Here is a 5783-nt window from a genome sequence, read left to right as displayed (position 1 = left end):
TGTGTTTGTTTATTCTACATTGGTTAGAGGTATAGGGGAAGGGTTGACATCTCACAAATTATGTTTAACCCCGCCGCATTTTGCCCAAGTCAGGAAATTCTAGCCTTCGTTAGTCTTGTGTGTGTTTTTTTTAATTTGGTTCATTTGTATGTTTCGGAGTTTAGTGTGGCGTCCATTTCGCTGAACTAGTATACATTGTTGTTTAGGGGCCAGCTGGTGGCCTTGTGTTGTTTTCTGCTCTTTGATCGGGTTGTTGTCTCTTTGACACATTCCTCGTTTCAATTCTTTATTCTATTTGACTGTTATTTTCAGTTTTGAAAGTCTATTGAAAATCCTTCAAAAAATATTGGCGGCTTTAAGGAAATCATTTTGCTCACAAAGCCTAAACATGACATTGATAATATTAGGTTGGAATGGTGTTGAAGACGTTTTTCTACCTAAAACACAAAGAGTTCACTGGATTAAGGATATATGGTCATCTTTTGACCCCTCCCCTCAGGTAGCAAAATTTAACCCGAGCTAAAGAAGTGCGTTTAGAAATGGTCTCTTTGACAGTTATGTAATTAAATGTGGTTTGCTAACTAAAAAATCAGAAGAGGAAGAAAAATAAACCAAAGTAGACAGTTTAATAAACAACTCTTTTTTTGTGATGCCTATGTCCAAATTAAAAGGTATATTTAACACAAATACAACGTGATCAGACTATCTTTTTTTCGCCCCTTAAAATAAAAAATCTAAAATTATATATCTACAAAATAACCGTCATTTTAATGTTCATAAAACATTATTCTAATTGATATCAGTATTCACAGTTTGAATTTTGTCTTACATATTTGCAGTTAGGTTTCACATCTTTTGGATTTAGTGCAAAACTGCAAAAATAGTCGAAGAAGCCTTATTTTGAGATCATGTCATTAAATAATCAAATACACAATGTATGAGCAAAGAGATTTCCCAAAGAGATATTCTGCTACAAGATGTGTTTCATAAACCTGTCAATGTGTGTAACACATTTTTTTTGGAAAAGTCTTTCCTCATTTCTATTTTGTCTAAAACCTATGTATAAAATTGTCTATTTTGGCGAAATATTTCAACTCGTTTATAACGTCATAGTGCCATCACAAGTTACCTTTCTACATGTGTCCAGACTATATTTACTTGTTCTTTTATCAATGAAATTAACATAATTTTCAGTCTTGAAATTCAATCTTTTTGCATTTAAGGGGTTAAAAATGCTCTTATTATACTTCCTCATTTATTTGTTTAATTATTTTGAAATTTAACTTGCAAAAAAAAAGAGGATCAAGTAAAACAAAACTCGTGAAAGATACCAAGGTATAATTGTGTACGCCAGACGCTCGTTTCGTCTACAAAGGACTCACCAGTGACGCTCGAATAAAATAGTTAAAAGGCCAAATACATTACGAAGTTGAAGAGCATTGCGGTTCAAAAATTCCGAAAGGTTTTGTCAAATACAGCTAAGATATTCTATTCCTGTGGTAGAACATGCTTAGTATTTCGAAAACGTTTTGTAAACGGTTAATTTATTAATGTAACCATTATCAATGATAATTCATGTCAACACAGAGTTGCGAACTACTGGGCTTGCGTTAACCTCAGGAAGGAAACCTATACCAGCAGTGACATCGACCCAGTGGTTGTAAAATAAAACTCATTAAAGATACCAGCTAGGCTATAATTTTGTACTCCAGACAGATTTAGTGTAAAGTTCTTATTAACGGTCTGAAAAACATAACAGTATGCAATGCCGTAATAAGTATCGACAAGATACTGGATACAGGATTGTCAGTGTTCATTACATTATAAGAACACATATGAAGTTATATATTAGGTCATAAATAACACAATCAATGAAGTACCGATAAAAAAACAATATTAAAAGATCTTTTTACAACTTAATTGTAAGTGTGGATTATTATAAATTATCTGTCTGAATTTTGTTGAGCGCAAGAATAAAATCTGAAAAGAAGCTTAAATGATAATATAATTATATAGATATTTATTTTGTATTTACATTGTGTCATAGGTCAAATTTATTTGTTCAGTGTATGTTCAATGGTGTTAATATGTCCTTTGATTGAGTTAAGCTATTTCAGTTGATATTTTATAGTGTGTCTTTCTATGTTGTGATGTTACACTATTGTTTCAGAAAGGTGAAGGTTTGGTACCATTAAAACGTTTAAACCCGCTGCATTTGTTTGCACCTGTCCTAAGTCAGGAATCTGATGTTCAGTAGTTGTCGTTTGTTGATGTGGTTCATAAGTGTTTCTCGTTTCTCGTTTTTTATATAGATTAGACCGTTGGTTTTCCCGTTTGAATGGTTTTACACTAGTAATTTTTTGGGGCCCTTTATAGCTTACTGTTCGGTGTGAGCCAAGGCTCCGTGTTGAAGATCGTACTGTGACCTATAATGGTTTACTTTTATAAATTTTGACTTGGATGGAGTGCCAATGAGACAACTCTCCATCCAAGTCATTATTTATAAAAGTAAACCATTATAGTTCCAAAGTACGGTCATCAACACGGAGCCTTGGCTCACACCGCACAGCAAGCTGTACAGGGCCCCAAAAATTACTAGTGTAAAACCATTGAAACGGGAAAACCAACGGTCTAATCTATATAAAAAACGAGAAACGAGAAACATTTATGAACCACATCAACAAACGACAACTACTGAACATCAGATTCCTGACTTAGGAAAGGTGCAAACAATTGCAGCGGGTTTAAACGTTTTAATGGTACCAAACCTTCACCCTTATCTGAAACAATAGTGTAACATCACAACATAGAAAGACACACTATAAAATATCAATTGAAATGGCTTAACTCAATCAAAAGACATATTAACACAAGTGAACATACACTGAACGAATAAATTTGATCTTTGATACAATGTAAATACAAAATCAATAAAATAAGGGATGAATAATTAAAGTAACAGTATTATACCGCTGTGAAATGTTAAACAATTTCAGAAAAACAACAATAACCTTAAACAAAAATCCGCCATTTACAATAATATTTTTCACAGGTAAATGAAAATAATTTTGTTGTTAGCTATACAGTTTAAAAGGAGAAAGGAAATATTTTTACAAAATAAATAATTTTGATGTTCATAGTTCGAAGAAGTGAAAATTTATAGTAATACCAGACACTAGACTTATCAAAGCATATGCCTTTTTAAGACAGGATAAGTAGAATTGTGCTCAGATCAAGACGGCCATTGTAGAATGAAATTCATTTTTTAGTACAAGAGGACGGTTGAATTAACATTCGATATTTTCGGTCATGCTTGCGTACTCTTAAATCTTATATATTGTGCTCATCATTTTTGCATGGCATAATTTGTCGCTATTTTTTCGTGATCATTGCCAAATAGCCAACTGTAGTGTAAAGATGTTCTAGAGTCATAAATTCATTAAGAAAATAAGAAATAAAGGGAAAAAAAACAAAAGCTTTAGAATTGCATGAACTACAAAAGGTGCTAAACCGAATGCGTCGACTCGGCAAGCGTCTTCTGCTCACTTCATCCTCCATGCAAATCCACAATCAGTCAAAATGTCACAATCGGGAATGGGACACAATCGGTAGATTTACCAATACATGTATAATTGTTTGTTTTATAGTGATTAAGATTATAACACTAAATTGACTGCTGTTCCCCAATTTTTGACATTTTTACCTATTATGTCTGTTTGTTTTGCTCACACATTGTTGTCAATATAATGCAAATCTATGCGACTGTCATACAAGTGAGAGGTTTAGCTAGCTATAAAACCAGGTTTAATCCACCATTTGCCACAGTCATAAGGAAATGCATGTATCAAGTCAGGAATATGACAGTTGTTTTCCATTCGTTTGAGGTGTTTGAGCTTTTGATTTTTCCATTTGATATGGGATTTTCCGTTTCGAATTTTCCTTGGCGTCCATTATTTTTTTTATTTTTACCAAAAAGCGTAAACAAATTGGTTAAAAGTGTCATTTGAAATGAATAATTCATATGGAGATTAGATTGACGAATTCCATCATGACGAGTCATTTATATATCTTGCTTGTCATTTTATCTGTTTACAGTATCTCGTTAGTAAATATAGTTTTCAAGATAATGCATGTATCCAAAAAATGCAATAATCGGGTACAATAGTCAGTAAAGGCATACAAAATGAAAACAACACTTTATAAATTGCATGCGTCCTGAGCGCTTTTTTTTTAATCATAAGTGATGTAACAAATTGAATGATGATTTCGAGATAACAAAATAAATAGTTTTAGGGGACTTTTTTAATCGCTAAAGAAAAAAAAATGATTTGACACCTATTTTCTATCCAAAGCCACATGAGCGACACTTTTGCCTGGTGGACAAACACAATATATCTCTTTTTTAACTAAATACCGTAAATATGATTATGGAAATGTTTGATCCAGATTGGCCATGTGGTTTCAAAGGAAAAGGTTTAAAAAAAAATCATCAAACGGACACTAAAAGTGATGGCAATATACATAGCTGACACTGACCCTCGTTCATTGGAGAGCTTAATATGAAACACAAAAAAAAAACGCCTCCCCCCCCCCCTAAAAAAAATGGCAAAGAAACACCTGTACATTTAATTTACAGTATGACCTTAGATTTTTCAAAATATCCCATATAACTGTCATCTAAAAGTATCATGTTATATCAAAACAATTCTTGAAACTTGAAAAAGGAAAAATATTGTAAAGATCAATATAATCCACAACAAAAATAAATATAAACAGAATTGGTCCTAACTGAAAGAAAGCAATCAGTTGTGATTTTACTTGACCAATGAAGTATTCTTATAATAGATATAAGAAGATGTGGTATGAGTGCCAATGAGACAACTCTCCATCCAAGTCACAATTTGTAAAAGTAAACCATTATATAGGTCAAAGTACGGACTTCCACATGGAGCCTTGGCTCACACCGAACAGCAAGCTATAAAGGGCCCCAAAAATGACTAGTGTAAAACCATTCAAACAAGAAAACCAACGGTCTAATCTATATAAAAAACGAGAAACGAGAAACACTTATGAACCACATCAACAAACGACAACCACTGAACATCAGGTTCCTGACTGTATATAATTCTTACCACCAATAAAACAATTCACAATATTGAGCATAAATGTTTTTATAAACAAATGATCCCCTTTTGTTCATATTGCGGGTATAACATAAAAAATCTTCATTACTTTTAGTTTCTTTTTGTAGCTTATCTTACAAGCACAAACTGAACGAAACGGTATCAAGAAAAGGATGATTGTGATCGGTTTAGTCACAAAATGATTTTTTAATGATTTCAAACATTATCCGTTTGAATTAATTCCAGATTTTTATTTGCGGTACTTGTCTTGCTTCTTGTATCTATGGTCATCTCTGGATATACTCGCTTCGCGTGTATTTGTCCACATGGTTTTCCCGTCAATAATCCTAGTAGATCTTTCCGAAACTTAACATCGGATGCAAAATAAATGACTGGATTTGACACTGTACTCAGTACGACAAAGACATTCTTGGTCACGTGTGTACCAGATGCAGTATGAAGTGTATCATCCAAACCCAATATTTCCTGTAAAATAAAATGACAGTGTTATGTTGCTGAAATTGCTTCATCTATAAAAATGAGAAGATGTGGTATAATTGCCAATGAGATAACTCTCCAACAAAGACCAACTGACATAGAAGTTAACAATCATAGGTCACCGTGCGGCCTTAAACAGCGAGAAAAACCCATACCACATAG

Source organism: Mytilus californianus, unplaced genomic scaffold (genome assembly GCF_021869535.1).
Source record: "Mytilus californianus isolate M0D057914Y unplaced genomic scaffold, xbMytCali1.0.p SCAF_5, whole genome shotgun sequence".
Lineage (NCBI taxonomy): Eukaryota > Metazoa > Mollusca > Bivalvia > Mytilida > Mytilidae > Mytilus > Mytilus californianus.
Note: the sequence above shows the minus strand (reverse complement) of the source record.